The following is a 17,452-nucleotide window of genomic DNA, read 5'->3' as shown; positions in this document are numbered from 1 at the left end:
TAAAAGAAGATTTGAGAATCATCAACATAAGGATGATAATTAAATCCATGGGAGCTCATGAGATCACCATGTGAAATGGTAGAAGAGAAGAGGAAGGAGAGAACCCTGGAGATAGAAGCTACTGATAGAGGGTGGGGCCTGTAAGAGGAGCCAGCAAAGGGGACAGATAGGTAAGAGGAAAATAAGGAAAGAGTGATGTCCTGAAAACCAAGGGGAAGAAGGTAACAACGAGGAAAATCAGCACTGATATTGACTCTCAAGTTGGCTGGTTGGAGGCAATCGTGAAGTAAGGATTATTTGAATCTAAAAAATACAATATTAGCAATAAAATCTGAAGACGTACTCAGAATAAAAAAGATCAGTGAAAACAGAACCAAATAAGATGCTATTACTATTACTTTAACAAAGTTAATATATTTATTCTTTGTTTTTCTCTAGTAAAATAAAAAACAATTTGGAATTTATTTTTGTGTGATTTTTTTAACTTACTTGAATGCTTTGTTGGTGAGGGTTATTAAATATAAGAAAATAGTTGATGATATGGCATGAGTACATACATATACATACCAATTGTAAAGCTCTAAGTAATTTCACCTAGTTTTTGCTAAGCTCATTTATTTGTATATGCTTTTTTTTGTAGTTTGAATTGTTTTAAATTTCAACTTTGCATCCCATAAAACTACAGCAGTGGTATTAGGCCAGTTATCCACAGCTAGAATTTTCCTTTTCAGTTCTGAGGGTTTTTTTTTCCTTTTAATGTTCTATAATGAGAAACTTCTGCCTGAGACAACTTGTCTCTGGCCCACGTATAGAAGTCACGAAAAGCTACATTACCCAGAGAACATGGATTTCAGAAAGAATCGAAAACCATAAACAAATAACCTTTTGACGTTTGAAAATCAATGCCTTGGAACCCTTTCTAAATTGTCTACCAGCCTGTATAAAGCCCTCTTTCCCACAAAACCTTCAGCAATTGTGGCCCAAAGTGCTGCCTGTCTCCTCGGAATGAATCAGCCCTTCAGATCCCATTATAAAATAGGGAGGAAAAAATGTTAAGCATCTTAGGTTCTAGCTGCTTCTTTCTTTTGTGTTCCCCTTAATAGCAAGGCACGATTTTGCTCAAGGTTATATACAGACAATGCTGTCACTCTGAAACAGTCCTGGAGACCAAGTTGAGATTCTTACACCAATATAGTCAGATCTAAAACCCAAAATGAGGCTATAATGAATAGGGGACTAATAGTCAATAAAATTGATTCTATCTTTTGGGGCAAACCATAAACCCCTTCAGGAGCTGTCCAGGGCATAGACATGTGTAAATTTCATAAGAGAAAAGTTCTCAGTTGTGAGATAAAAAAAAACAAAAGGAGATAATTTCCATTCTCCTTTGATTAAACCAGTCTATTCATCATGAAGTCCTCTTGTTAAAAGGTTACAAATGATTCAGTCACCTGACAATCACTGCTAACACTAAGAGTCACATAAAACTGAATCCCAGATTGTTTGAAGTGATTGGCTCTGGAGCAGACTGTCTGTCCATTTTGCTTAAAGAAATTGCTTTCACTGGCTTCCCAGTTCTTACATGGAAAAAATCTAAGCTCAAGCCCCATAATTTTACCTCCCACTTGGTAACCTACAGGATCTCTCTATCTGCTCTGGACAAGGTGGCTAACTATTTGCTTAATGGGTTGAAATGGTTTTGCACACCTTGAAATGTTATATAAATGTCAAGCACAATGAGTAACTTATGTAGTATATACATCCCCACTTGCATAAGATAAGGTAGATAGTAGAAAGTAGATAGAATGGTGAACTTGAAGTCAGAGGGACCTGAATTCAAATCCTGACTCTAACACTTGCTTAACTGTGTGGCCATTGGCAAATCTCAAAACCTTACCTATAAAATGAGAAGAATCTTACCATCACACCAACTTCACACCAACTGCCTAAATAGTCCTGTGAATGCTTAAATGAGTGTGTGTGTGTATGTGTGTGCATGTGTATCCCTTTAGAATCTAAAAACATTATGTAAATGTAACCATTGTTGTTAAGTCACGTCTGCCTCTTCGTGTCCCCGTGGACCACACTGTCCATGGGGTTTTCTTGGCAAAGATATCAGAGCAGTTTCCTTCTCCTGTGGATGCAGGCTTGGGGCCACACAGATGGTAAGTGTCTGAGGCCACATTAGAACTCAGATCTTCCTGACTCCAGGCCCAGTGATCTCTCCACTGTGCCAGTCGTTCCTGAATTAATATTATTGGGCCTTTTCTCACAAGGTCCCTCCCTCTCTGAAATTTCCTTCCTTCTCTTCTCTTCATGTATAAATTTTGTTCTTCCTTCAGGACCCAGCTCAGCATCTTCAATGAAACCTTTCCCCGTCTCTGCAGGCCTCCAGGACTTCATAACTCAGATCACTGATTTATCACTTTGCCTGGATTATCCCAGATTCTTATAAATAATCCTTGCTGCATACTTCTGACTTCCCTCCATCTTGGAAGCTCCTTGAGGAAGAGGACTATGCTTTCACATCCATTTATAAATGACCCTAGTTATAGGTGGATGCAGACAATAAATAGGCCTTCAATCAATGCTATCAGATGGAATAACTAAGGCCTAGATCTTTTTTCTTGAAATTCGATTTCAGCCAAGCGTACAGTAGTTATTCAATAAACTCCATTGGAATGCTAGTTAGCATCCTCTACCCCCTTCCTCTACGCCCCCAGGAGTTAACATCAGTGCTATAAGTGATGTGGGTTAAGTAGGATTTTGTCCCAGAGCACTGACAGTTGTTTGACCCTGGAGAAGGCACTGTCTCTCTGTCTCAATTTTCCCATCTGTAGAATTAGGGGGTTGGACTTGAAAGGCCTCTAAAGTCACTTCCACCTCTAAGAATATCATCTTATGATCTTGAAACATGTTTCTTTATTTCTGTGATCCTCTATCCTGATAACCCCACACCTCATTGTCTTCTGCTGGGACCATATCTGTTGCCCCCACTCTTAAGGGGTCTTCTTTTGGTCCATATCTTGTGGCTGGATCCCTAAGTGTCCCACCTCTCTCCTGACATCTGCCTTCCCACATCACCATGCCCCACCAAGTGTCCTGGGAATTAGGAGTTGGGAGGTTTGGTCAGGAGTATGACAGCTAGAGTCATATGCTTTGAGAGCAGGTCACAACTTTTCTTAGCTACAGCATACTAAATTTTCCCCTGAGTACCAGTATTCCAAGTTACAGCTTTGCTCAGCAGAGACCCTTTTTCATCGTAGGGGATTAATAAATGTTTATTAAGTTGAATAAATTAATGAATTTTCTGATTTCCACTAGTCACAGGCTATAATACCACAAGGGAAGTGAACTAGAGAGACCCCTCTTTTTTTCTTTGAAATATCTGAAGGGATTTTATTAGTCAGTGTAAGTAACCACACTCATTATTTCCCATTCCTACACATACCAGGGGGCTAATAATTAGAAGTCATTAGTAGAAATGAACAATTCTCTATCAAAGGCACCCTCAGCTCTCTCACCATGACAAGAGAAAGATCTTCCCATTAGTCTCAAGGTGGAAAATAAGAACTAAAAGGGAGAAGAAAGCTGACTTTCTATCTACTGGACCCATAAGGAAGCCCCGATGGTTTGGGTGAAGCTATGCTAAAGGGCTTCGAATTGTATGGTGATTTTCCTTTCTGAGATGGCAAGACCCTTTTCTAATCTGAGAATGATGCCTCAGGAAAGAAACAAAACTGTCAAACATCTCAAAGGTAGCCTTGACTTGGCAGTATGGTTCATATTTATTTTCTCCTAATGCTGTTTTCTGTCAAATTTTCCTCCATTCAAAACTATGTATGCACTTAAAATGTCTCTAAATAGCAAATTACCATTATTTATTATATCTCTGTCTACCCATTTTCCTCTCATGTAAAAAGTACCTTCACATTTTTAGATTTAGAACCTTCCATGTGAATAGAAGGGAAAATTACTTTAATGTAAGGCATAGACAACAAAATAATTACACAAGTCTCTAGTCAGATATATGTGTTACATACCATAAAGTATATATGCTTAAAACAACTACCACCCTACTCATTGATTTTTTTTAAATTAATCTATTTCAAAATAATTTATTTTAAAACTCTTTAAATTCCATTTTAACTTGCTAAACCCTTATAAATGACTTCATATCAAGTCGATGAAGAAAAAAAAAGTGGGTTGTACCATGTGTTCCATTAGATATTCCCCGCTGGTCTCTAGTTGCAAAGCATTTTTCAAAGCATTCTGGTTTTTGCAAGATAAATCTTTCTTATTGATTTCCCCCCTAATATCCAATCATGAGGAGCTCAGCTCAGCAAAAGTCCAGGACATAGGGCTCCAATTTAATATAGTCAAAAGATGCTTCATGTACAGGCAGATACACACTCATCTTTAGAAATTCCATCACCAGATGCAATGATTCCAAAAAAGTGAGAGAAGTGGCGTTACTTAAAGAATATTGGTAGGACCAGAAACTGCAGAGTTCTTGGATAAAGCTTAAAATATTATCAAGAAAGGAGAGGACAGAGCAGGATGGGATAGGACAGGTCAAGGATAGGACAGGACAGGACAGGACAAGGAGAGGACAAGATAGGACAAGGCAGAGAGGACAGGACAGGATGGGATAGGACAGGACAAGGCAGGAAAGGACAGGACAGGATGGGACAGGACAGGACAAGGAGAGGACAAGAAAGGACAGGGAAGGAAGGAACAGGACAGGATAAGGCAGAAGAGGAGAGGAGGAGAGGACAGGACAGGACAAGGAGAGGACAAGAAAGGACAGGGCAGGAAAGAACAGGACAGGATAAGGCAGGAAAGGACAGGACAGGATGGGATAGGACAAGATAGGACAAGGCAGGAGAGGAGAGGACAGGACAGGATGGGACAGGACAGGACAAGGAGAGGACAGGACAGGATGGGACAGGACAGGATAAGGCAGGAAAGGACAGGACAGGATGGGATAGGACAGGACAAGGCAGGAGAGGAAAGGACGGGATGGAATAGGACAGGACAAGGAGAGGACAGGAGAGGACAGGACAGGATGGGATAGGACAGGACAAGGCAGGAGAGGAAAGGATAGGAAACTGGACAAGAATTTCACTCAGAGGGTAAAATGTGATAAATTTTGAAAAAGCACAGAGCTAGAGAGGGGAGACTAAGAAACACCTTGTAGCTAGGAAGGCTGAAGTGGGGGCGGAGGTAGCCTTCACAAGGAGTGGTGCCAAGATTCTCTTAGCAAAGCTCCCACATTGATCCAACACAAGGAGTCTTAGGACAGAAAGTAGGGCTGAAACCCCATGGATTACAGATCCCTGGGAAATAATTCTATATGGCCTTTCTCCCCTTGAGAAACCCTCTGGAAGTCTGAGTCTTTCCCCTCCGATTATAGGAAAAGTGTGCTTATTTTTCTTTGTTTTAAATGTTTACTCTGTCTTTATAAACAGAGTTAACCTCATTTGTTAATCTGGGTCTGCTTTTTAGAAATGATATTAAAAAGAGATAATTGAGGGGAGAGAAACCCCAAAGAAGAGAGAGAGAGATTTAACACTAGGTTAATTTGTAAGAGCACTACCTCTGGCTGTGGGCTCTTCTAGGGGAAAAAACATATATACACATGTGTATACACAATGTGTATATATACACATATAAATGTGTGTATAGATATGTATATATATATAAAGGTATGTATGTGTATATCTGTAGAATTTCAGGTCCTTTCATACAATTCCCTAGAAAAAAGAAAAATATGTTCTGAGAAATTCATCTAGGGTCCATAGTTGAGGGGGGAAAGTAAAGGGAATAGTGAGCAAAGCTGCTCACTTCCCTATTCCACCTCTGTTACATAAGTCACTTGGATAATATGACTACTCCTATTTTATTCCACTGGAGGTCTTTCAACTGACTTATGAATAGTCATACATTTTATTCTGCATCATGGAGACTGATCACTTGGCCACAGAAACCCATGAAACAAAAAAAAAATTCAAAATTATCCTAAGTCCTGTGTTATATGCTTCTGCTTTCACAATGAAAATGATAGAAAAGGGGCCAGAGGCTGCTAGGAAAGATGCTATTTTTAGACAATTCACAAGTATTAACTTACTTTTGGTCTTCCTCCATATGAAATTTTTGTCTAATAACTTAATTGACACACCTTAGCTCAAGGTCTCCTTTGTGGTAGAGGAGATGGAAAGCTGAACTTGTAGGCCCATTGAATTAGGAGATGGATTGATATGTAAGGTAGACTGACTTACAGCTGGTAGGCTAGCTTGGATGGAGTACTAAAAGTCAGCTACCAGGCCCTTGAGAACCTCATGGGATCAAAGATTTGGGGCTGGAAGGAACCTCAAAAGTCATCTAGTTCAACTAACTCAGTTTATAGAAGACAAAATCAAAGACCAGAGAGTTTATGTGACTTGTCTAAAAAGTAACACAGGAAGGGGCAGAGCTGGGATTTGAAATTCAGACCACTGTCTCCAAATCCAGTTCCCATTCCATAGTATCATTCTGATGCCCCACCCCCATGTTTTTAAGAGATTCTGGGAAGCCAGTAGAGCCCAGACCTAGAGTGCATAACCCTCTCTGAAGCGCCCTCATTTGGACCTCTTCTCTTCAGCCACTGCTCCCATTCAACAACCCAGAAAAGATAGCACAGTGGGGCGGAATAAGCACTGGCTCTGAATCTAGAAAACTGGGGTTCACGCCCCTCTTCTGGCACACACAACCCTCACTTGATAGATATCTCACCATGAGCACATCCTTTAAGCACCCTGGTCTTCAGCTTCCCTATATAGTAAATGAGCGTGTTGGAGTAGCTAACCCTTAGGTCGCTCCATGCACTATATTGATAATCCCATGGTTTCCCTACTTCCCAGAGTGGGAGGTCATCATGCTTTACTCCTCAAGACTCCTCATGATATCCAATTAGCTAGTGTGATGAATTTATTGTGGTCATAGAAAGAAGCTACAGGCGTTCTTCAGATTCCTCTCTCCAGTTTCTAGGTGAGATCTGTGCATTTTAACAAGAGTATTCTAGGGATCAGTTATTATTATTGGATTTTTTTATCCTATTACTTCTTCTTGTGCAAATATAACAAAATAATACGTACTGTGTGAACTAATACAGATGGAGTGTTTGCAAAATATACCATTGAGATAGACAGACAGACATGTTATATACCTATGATATAAGGAAAACTGTAAACATTTATAGTCTAAAAATATTACAAAACATTTCTTTTCCTTTATAAGGTTTCCAGTTCCTAAACTCATTTTCTTTTCTTTTTTTTTTTTGCTTTTTTTGGGTTGCATTTGGGGTTAAGTGACTTGCCCAAGGTCACATGGCTAGTTTTTGTGTTAAGTGTCTGAGGCCAAGATTTGAGCTCAGGTTCTCCTGACTCCAGGGCCGCCACCCCCAACTCATTTTCTAAATGAGGAAACTGAGATTCAGAGATGAAGTGACTTACCCAAAGTCACATATCTATTTAATGACAGAGTCAGAAACCCAGCTCAGTTCTCTAGACTCTCATTCCAGTACTAGTTACACTAGACCTCTCCGTGGTACTTAAATCATGTGTGTACCATTCATTTGACCCTTCTCCTTAGCTACTTTGCATTTTTAGTTATCTTTTTTTGTGTGAGTGGCTAAAGTGATCTCTCTCCCTCATAAGTTCTTTCCTTTTTCTTCTTCATATCCTTAGTGCTTAGCACAGTGTCTGGTCACAGGGGTGGGGAACCTACAGCCTCAAGGTCACATGTGGTCCTATAGGTCCTCAAGTGTGGCCCTTTGAATCCAAACTATTCTGTGAAGTTTGAGGACCCCTTGGCTGGTACATAATAGGAGCATAATAAATGCTTATTAACTGTTGATTATAAGTTCGTATGGAACTTCCTCGGGATTTTTTTTGCCCTCATTAAATTCTACCTTCTATCATCATTTTCTGATTACATGTTATCTTCCCTGATTATTGTTTAAGCTTCTTGAGGGTAGTGACTATAAAGTTTTCATTTTTGGATTCTTGGTGCCTGGTTCATATTAGATGGTAATAAATGTTTCTCAAACTGAATTACAACTAGGTTGTCAACTCCTTGAAGGTAGGAGTTATGTGTGATTCAGTTCTCTCTATACCACATCACCCAGAAAAATGCCTTGCACATATTAAGGACTGAGACAGTGTCTAGGTTATCTAATCCAAAAACTAACCAGATGTTAGAGACAGAAGAACCCCTAGTAGTCATATTGTCTAATCCCTTCATATTGCCAATGTAATTGACATTGATAAGGGAGTATAAATGGCTTAGCTGAGGTTATTCAGCTAGTTAGTAGCTGCAGTCAAACCCAATCCTAATTCATAGTGAAATTCTATTTTGAAATGAGTTCTCTCAAAAGCAGAGTTTGTCATTGACAAGAATAGAAATGTGGTCATCTTTTGAGTTGGAACCAGAATTTTCTTTTTCATCTGGCGTGATCAATTATTTTTAAAATAGGGGAAGGAGAAGTTCAGAGAATAATCCAACTTCAGGGACAGTGGTACCAGTTGGAGAGTAGACAATTTGACCCTCACAATATTAGGGTTGGGGGTGGGGATCACACGATCACCAATTTAGAGCTGGAAAGTAGTCTGGAGGTCATAATGTCTAGCCCCTTCACTTTCCAGAGGAGAAAGTAGAAGCCTAGAGAGTTTATAGAACTCATGCAAGATCACACAACTGGCAAGTGACAACAGTGATTGTAAAGCTAGGAAGTCTCTCAGATGCCATCTAGTCTAATTTGTTGATTTCTAAGATAAGAAAAATGAGGCACATAGAGGTTAAGTAACATGTCCAAGGTCATATAAGCAATAAGTGTTAGATTTAGTGTTAATGTACAGTATGCCTTCTATTCTATCATGTTCAGAACAGCAGGGAGAGGAGTGCCATGGAAACAGGTCTCTGACATTAGTGACTAAGTTAATAAGCAGTGTTGTTGATATTGTTTGGTGAGTTGCTTTTCAGTCATGTCTGACTTGCTGTTTACCCCATTTGGGGTTTTCTTATAAAAGATACTGGAGCGGTTTGCCATTTCCTTCTCCAGCTCTTTTACAGATGAGGAAACTGATGCAAACAGGATTAAGTGACTTGCCCAGGGTCACATAGTTAATAAGTATCTGAGGTCTGATTTGAACTCAGGTCCTTCTGACTTCAGAACCAGCACACTATCTACTGTGCCACATAGGTACTCCAAAAGGTAAACTGAGTTTTGTTGTTGTTGAACAATCATTTCAGTCATGTCTGACTCTTTGTAACCCCATTTTGGTTTGTTTTTTTTTTTGGGGGGGGGTAGGGTTTTCAACTATATTCAAGTGGTTTGCCATTTCTTTCTCCAACTCATTTTATAGAAGAGGAACTGGGGCAAATAGGGTTAAGTGACTTGATCAGGGTCACACAGATAGTATCTGAGATTGGATTTGATCTCATGAAGATGTCTTCCCAATTTCAAGTCCAGTGCTCTATCAACTGTGTCACCTAGCTGCAGTACAGGTTGATTAAAGGATACAAGAAAGAAGAATTTTTGGATATCGCAGGGAGAAAGCATTTCCCCCAAGATGTTAGCTCTGATGCACACCCATTCTTACACCATGCCAGGCATGGCCATATTCTTTACCACTTCACTCCAAAAAGACATAACTATTTGCATGTGATTAGGGTAGCACATTCAGCAAATTTACAAGATTTCCATAACTTTTGGGTGTGATCTCTCATTATTTTCCAAGCAAAGAAAGAACCCAGTCCTTCTTGATACAACAGTCCCTCAGTTAATGAAGACAGATCAGAGCAGACTCTCATACTCAAGCAGATGCCAAAGCCACCCAGATGGATAATTTTAATGTTAATACAAAAATATTTTAAAAGAGCGACCAAGTGCCACAGAGAGGATTAGCAACATAAAGAAGATAGATGGAGTTTATTTTTGGAAAAGTAATTTTTCCTGTATATCAGTTCTACATTTTAAGTAGAGTTTCTAGAAAGTACAAATTAATTCCCATTTCTAAGCTAGAGGTAGTTTGCATCATATCTAAGTTGATGCGTCTGAATGTTATTTATGCGTCTATTATTGACATTTTTGTGCATTAGTGGCTGGTTTTTCTTTTTTTTTCTTTTTTGCATTCATGATTCAATTTCTTTTCACATGAAGTTAAAAGAAAATGCTAAAGAAATAAAAGAACCTTTGCGGCCAATTGTAGGGAAAATATTTGGTAAAAAAAAAAAAAAGACTAGGATAACCAAGACATTGGTGGTAATAGTCAATAGGAATAGTAGTAGTAACAGTAGTAGTAGTAATGGTGGTGGTAGTGGTAGTAGTAGTAGTATGACTAATAATAATAATAGGTAGCATTTACATATTACTTTGTGATTCACAAAGTACTTCACAGTTATCTCATTTTGTCATAACAACCCTCAGAAATAAGTGCTATTATCAGCCCCATTTTGCAGATAAAGAAACTGAGGCAAATAGAGTTTAAGTGCCATGTCCAAGATCTCACAGCTAGTAAATATCTGAGGTCAGATTTTTAATTAGTTCTTCCTGCCTCCAGATCCAGCACTCTATTCACTGCACAAAGGATGTCACTTTTCCAGGGGTGGGTCAGAATGGGAGGAAAATAATAATGATGATAACTTATATTTCCAAAGTACTTTAAAATATGCAAAGGATTTTTCTAATAACAACCTCTTGAAATGAAATGAATGCACGTTTCATTTATAGATGAGGAAACTGCAGCCCAGAAAGACTCAGTGATGTGCTTGTGCTCACCCATTCAGTGACTCTGAAAATGGAGAATGAAGATTCAGCCCCAAAGGTGTTGACCTGCCTGCATTCGACCATACCATTTTATTTGTTTCCATTTATTTTTTTAAATGTATCTTATTCTGAGCTTAAGAAATAAAACAAGAATTTCCATAACAGTAGAATAGGAAAAAAAAAGAATCGTACATGAAAGTGCAAATCTCTTACATAACAATTTGCTATTCATTTTAAATATCTCTTAAAGTCATCATGTAACTTTCTTTTTTAAATCTTTTTTCTTCCCCCCCCAGAGATGTATACACATACACACATATGCTTATATGTAAAATCATTTTATGCATACATCTATTTATCAGTTCCTTCTCTGGATGCAGATAACATCTTCCTTCATAGGTCCTTTAAAGTTTGAATGTGAGTATTTACAATAGTCAAAATGACATAATCACTCAAAGTTGTTCTTAAAACTGTTACTGTATACATGGTTCTCTTGGTTCTGCTCATTTCACTCTTCATTAATTCGTGCAAATCTACCCATGTTTTTCTAAGATCATTGAGCTCATCATTTCTTACAGCACAGTAATATTCCATCATGATCACATATTACATGACCCAGCAATAACACTAGTAGGTCTGTTTCCAAAGATGATTGGGGGAAAAGGAAAAGAACCTATATGTTCTAAGATATTTTTACCACCATGTCATTTTACAGCAAGGATTTTCTATCCCCTTATTTGTACATATACTATTTCTCCTTTTTATGTGCATCCTCTCTCCTCCCCTTGGGCAAGATGAGGTGGGCAGGTAGGGAATGGGAACAGCAGGGAGGAAATTCCTAGATGGAACCATCAATTGTCTACAAAGGTTTCTCCATGCTTGCCTTCATAAACAGCTGCCTTGTCCTAAGCTGCAGGTTCTGGTAAATCAAGGTCTGTGTGGTCAATAATATTACTAGATAGAATGTGTTTAGCTCCTTAAGGCTTGCTAAGGACTTCATATAGGTTACCTCATTTGACCTTCAACAACATGTTATTATTATCAAAAATTTGCAGATGAGGAAACTGAGGAAGGAGACTCTGTGATTTGTCCAGGTCACTGTAATGGGAATGGGAATTTGAAGATCTTCACTGCCCCTTAATAGATGTAGGGGGAGTTTGAAGACCTCCCCTGCTTTGAAAGTAAACTCTGTCCCCTGATATACTGAATGTAATCACATGGAGCCCATGGTGGGAGGAGTTTTGCTGAAGGGAAGCAGAGCTGAAAGGAAGCTGGTTCAGAGCTAGCCAGTCGAGGGGGGACAGAGGAGCTCAAGCAAGGAGATAGAGAGTTTTATGAGTCAATATTGATCTTGTACTGGTTTGTGGGAAGGCTGAAGGATGCTGTGGCTCTCAGCGTTATTATGGCTTCTTAATATCTTTGGTACTATGATGGAATCCACTTACTGGTTTTGGGATTCTGTTTTCTGGTGTCTAAATAAATCCTTCAGTTCTATCCTCTATCTGGAGAGTTTTGCATATTTTGCCAGCAAACGTCATGTGATGCTCATAGTCACAGTCTTTATCATGATTGTGGGCACCGTAAATATTGCATTGGTGCAATTATTGGTGCAATAATCCTGCAGAGGTACAGTATTAGAGTAAGATAATTCCCACCTTTCGCTTGCTCCAAGTTGAGCTAAACTTCAGAATAACAATAATAGCACTTATATAGTGCTTTAAGGTCTGCAAAGCATTTTACAGATACTATCTCATTTTATCTTTGCAACAACTCTGGGAGGTTGAGGCTAATACTATCACCAAATAACGTTAAGTGACTTGCCCAGGTCCACACAACTAGTAAATGTCTGAGGCAGGATTAGAATTTAGTGCTTCCTTCCTTGAGGCCTCACATTTCCTCCATTGTACCACTTGGCTGCCTCAAAAGTAAAAAGGTCATAGATTCAGAGGTCACCTAGTCTGATCCCCTCATTTTACAGTTGAGTAAACTGAGGAACAGGAGAATTAATTAAGTTACACAAGATCACATGGATAGTAAGTAACAGCATCACTGCTAGGTTGAACCCAGGTCTACTGATCTCAAATACAACATACTTTTCACTTCTCCCCCTTCCAGAATCCTGCTCCTTTGCATATAAATGCTTTTCCTATGCTGAGGACTGGAACTGTCTTTCTTTGTGCTCAACACAGTGCCTGGAACATAGTAGGCACTCGATAAATATTTATTGACTATTTTTGACAGCACAATAATCCATATCTTCCTCTAAAAATGAACAGTATCATATCCTCTTTCTACTTACTTCCTTATTCTTCCTTTCCCTGCTTTACAGTACCCCCCCTTAACCCCAACTAAGGACAGCACTGTTTATAATGGAATGTAATTTTATTAATGACAGCTACAAGTCAGGAGACATAGAATGTGGTATCCTATCTCAGAAAGCAATTTACAAGGAATGATTGCCCTGTAATTTCTGAATCAGCTATCTATGCCATTACTCCATGAAGGAAAATCATGAATGCAACACAAAGGTTGCACCCTGGAAAGCTGAGCCACTAGAATTTGCCACGTTAGCATTTAAAACAGATGAAAATGTGTCAAGAGATGGAAATGTAATCCTACAGATGATTTCTTTTCTGTACTTAATTCAGCATCGACCATTCTCTGTTAGGTAAATACCTTGTAAAAGTAAAAGGAGCCAGGGGAAATTCACATTTTTTTAAAATAGAAATTGCACAGCCCACACCATGGGTGATGAAATGAGAAATGAGAGAAGAGCCTGGATCGTAAGTTTGAGCCAGTGAGTCAGAAAGTTAAATGGTAGGTCCTTGCCTATGAGTCTTTCATATACTCATTCATTTTCATTTGCAAGGGAGTTCACTGTGTCTACTATCTGTGGCTCCCTAGTGAGGCTAAACTAAAAGAAAAACTCCTTGCTTTGGCATTTCAAGTCCTTCACAATTTGGATCCAACTTGTCTTTCCAGATTGATTTAACATTACTCCCCTTCGTCCATTCTACAATCTATTCAAAGTGGGCTATCTGTTGTTCCCCATAGGAGACAGGCTCTTCTCCCACCCTATATCTCCCACCTATATCTCCCACCCAGACCTAATGCTCTCCTTCCTCCTTTCCATGTATTAGAGTTCCTAGCTTTCAACCCAAGCATCACTTCCATCAAGAGGCCTTTCTTGATTCACCCAATTATCAATGCTCCATACTCCATTCCCTTAAACTACTTTATATTAATTTTGTAATCTGTATTTATCAATTCTATGTATTTGTTTTCCTCCCAAGAAAATATAAATTCCTTGAGGACAGAGACTGTTTCATTTTTATCTTTGCATTCTCCATATCTTGGAGTGCATTATTGCACAGCATGATTTTAAAATGTTTGTTTAGTGAATACACAGAAGAATACATCTTCCATCATTGAAGGTCAAGAGGGTCTCAGTCCTAGGCTGATATGAGAGGAAGAGCAGGACATCCTTTCTGCCATCAGTCCCTAACTTCTGCAGGATACTGACCTTTGGTCAGTTCTATCAGCTGGAAGGCTCCTAAGCTTAACCATCAGTCCCAATCCTTGCTATTCCTGTGATTGGAAAATTGTCAAAGCCAGTATGCTTTCCCAAACCCAGCTAACTGAAAAAACAATGTAAATATCCTACAGGCAGAGACTACCATTCACTTTGTTTTTAGATCCCCATTACCTATCACATTTTGATAAATATTTATTGGATCAGATTGGAAACATTTTTTTTCTGTTATGCTTCTTATACATGGCTATGGAAGATGGTTCTATAATCGTCATTGGTTCTAGGAGTGGGAAAAGCAAATAAGCCCCTAGCAAGTAACACAGTGGGGATGGGGAGGGGAAAAGGATGGGGAGAAGGTACACAATGAGAAATGCTTTTAAATTTTATTTTTTTATTCTATAGTATAATGGCAAGCACAGAAATAGTTCACACCTTGTTTCAGCTAATGAATTAACACCTTGTTTCAGTTCAAGTTTCTTTTGAGCATTGTATCAAGTCTGTTAAGAAACAGAATGTGTGAACCCCACAGCTTGTGAACCCTAGAACTCACGGACTCCTGCAACAGGAAAGGGAGGAGCTAATGACCATATAGAAGGAGAGGCCCAGGCTAGAGATAGCAGAACTGAGAAGAGGATTCTTGTGGTGGCAGAGTAAAGAAGGAGAAAACTTGTGGTATCCTGGCACTCTGTTTGTCTGCTCTGTCTGTGTTGATGTTTGTTTGTGACACTTTGTACAGAAGCCCTGGGACCTTACTGGAAGCCCTGAAAGAGGATTTTCTGGTTGTATGTTTACAGAAGTCCTGGAGGAGGGTTTTGGAGGTCCCGGGACTTTACTAATGATTCGTGCTGACCTCTTGGACCTTGTTTGTGTGTCTGTGTTGATTTCTATGTTGATGATTTGTGTTGAGTTCTCAGACCTTGTTGGTGAGTCTGAGTTGATTTCACAGGCAGATAGTGAATTGATGATGGTGCCGGCAATGTTTATGAATATTATTGTGGCTCTATCAAGCTTTGTCTTCCCAGAAACAGGAACTGTGAAGGACTTGAGGTGGACTGGACACAGTGAACATCAATATGGAATGGGAACTGGATTAAGAACTGGACAAGGAGCTGCACAAGGAACTGGGAGATGCCTGCCTTTGAACCCAGGTGAGAGTTGGAGCTAGGACCATGGAAGAGAAAGTATGGAACCTGAGAGCCAGCCTCAAGTCAAGCTGAAAGAAGACTTTGCTTGGATAGTGTGTACTGACTGAAAAGATTATGATTTACTGTGACCGAGGGGTGGAGAACTTTGACTTTTGTGATTGAATTAAGGATTTTGTGATTGACTAAATGAATGTACTTTGTTTAAAACTATGTGATCACTTTGGTGAAAACCGTGTGGCAATTTTAGTGATAAGTATTGAGTTGTGACATGGTGAATGCTACATTTTGATTTTCTATTAATGTTTTGCTCTGATTTGTTATTGAATAAATAGAGAGCTCACTACACTATGTAATCAGAATCTTGAAAGCTATTCACAGCAGTCTTCTGGAAAGCTACTCATGCATGGCTTTACATATAGCACCTCTTCTGAGTTACTCTCCTGTTCAACTGGGCTGGCTTCTTACAGGGTACAGTGTCTCCTCTAATGTTTCAATCCATTGCTAGGGTGGGTCAAGCAGATCAATTCTAAGGGTCCATTCACTAAACTGAGTTAGAGCTGCTGCCAGTCCTGGGGGTCTCTACTAACAACTCTGATTGCTGAGGTAATCTCTGATGGCTCCTCTGACATTTGGAAAGTCACATCACAACCTAATCCTTTCCTTCTACAGATACTTATTCACCTGAGTCTAGAAATGAATCAAGATAGAAGACAAAAGCATCACATGCTCTGGGACACATGTTAGAGAGGAGAGGAAATAAGGCAGCCTTTGTTACTGCCTCTCGCTCTGCCAGAATTTTAAAACAAAAGTCCCCTCGATTAAAAATAGCCAGGGAAAAAAGCAAGAGATTGTTGTCTTAAATATTTTGTATGTTCCAGCTACTCAACTTATTCAGAAGACTCTTCACCACCATAGGACCAGCCCCTCAAACCGTCATGGCCAGAAATAGTCACAGCAAATCTTCACATGTTGTAGTAAAACCAGGAGGGGGTCGTGTATGAGATCTTTATGAACTACCAGGAAGGGAAAATTATGCATGCTCTAAGGGTTGGGCTTTCCTTGGTCCCATGGCCTATTGACATTTATTCTGTGTTAAGTCAAGTTGTGTAGCCACAATGGAGACAGACGACAGTAACACACCTAAAGCACCCAGCGAAAAAGAAAAAGATGCTTACCTAGAATCCCATCCAGAACTAAGGATGTGAGCGAAATTGCTTTTCATGTATTTATTTTCTTATTGTCTCCCCTATTTGATTTTAAGCTCCTTGAGGGCAGGGACTGTCTTTTCCTCTTTTCATATCCCTAGCACTTATCGCAGTGCCCGATACACAGTAGGCACTTAATAAATGTTTACTGATTGACTGAATTTATGTATAGTCACTATGAATTTTGTGCATGGAAAGACAAAAGTAATACAGGGTTCATATGAGTGTGATAGACATAGATTCAATAATCTTGAATACAAATCCCCAAGATCCATTAATTATACTGAAGAAATCAATGACTTTTTAGTTAATATAGCCAAAGAGTTATATTCTTCTCCTAGTCAGCTTGTTGTTGTACCCACTGGAAAGGTTTGTCATGACTGGCATACCTCTAAGTTACTACTTTTTAAGACGTAAAATTAGGTACCTATTTTTGTTAGAGAAGGGAGAATGTTTTACTCCTTTCATTCTTCCTCAAGAGCACAAATTCATAGAGGCATGGAGGGGGATGGGGTTGGGGAGAGGGGAGGGAATCGCATTCTATATGCAAAAATGGCCTCCTGCAAAAAGAAGCAGAGCAAGAAAAAAGCATGGTGGTGAGTATTTGGATGAGGGTCAACAGAAGGAGGAAAAGTGGCCTATAACACACTGTTTATACAGTAGGGAGAAATAGAGGAAGAACTGGGGAATTAAGGCACAAACTTGGCACAAAGGCAGGAACTAGTCATTAATAGAATCATAGATTTGGAGTGGAAGGGACCAT

At 39.3% G+C, this 17,452-nt stretch overlaps 1 long non-coding RNA gene across 1 annotated transcript in view; it reads left to right on the top strand.

Moving 5' to 3' along the window:
• LOC138158416 (uncharacterized) overlaps positions 1-15,830 on the top strand; it is a 48,359-nt gene extending 32,529 nt beyond the window's left edge. The window contains exon 2 of the long non-coding RNA XR_011167635.1: positions 15,362-15,830. This is a non-coding gene — a long non-coding RNA (uncharacterized lncRNA). The remainder of the gene's footprint in view (positions 1-15,361) is intronic.
• The last annotated feature ends 1,622 nt before the right edge of the window (positions 15,831-17,452 follow it).

The sequence above is a fragment of the Petaurus breviceps genome, unplaced genomic scaffold (genome assembly GCF_028583685.1).
Source record: "Petaurus breviceps papuanus isolate PSGF00001 unplaced genomic scaffold, PetGlider_PUasm1.0 174, whole genome shotgun sequence".
Classification (NCBI taxonomy): domain Eukaryota; kingdom Metazoa; phylum Chordata; class Mammalia; order Diprotodontia; family Petauridae; genus Petaurus; species Petaurus breviceps.
Note: the sequence above shows the minus strand (reverse complement) of the source record. Positions and strands in the feature narration are given on the sequence as shown.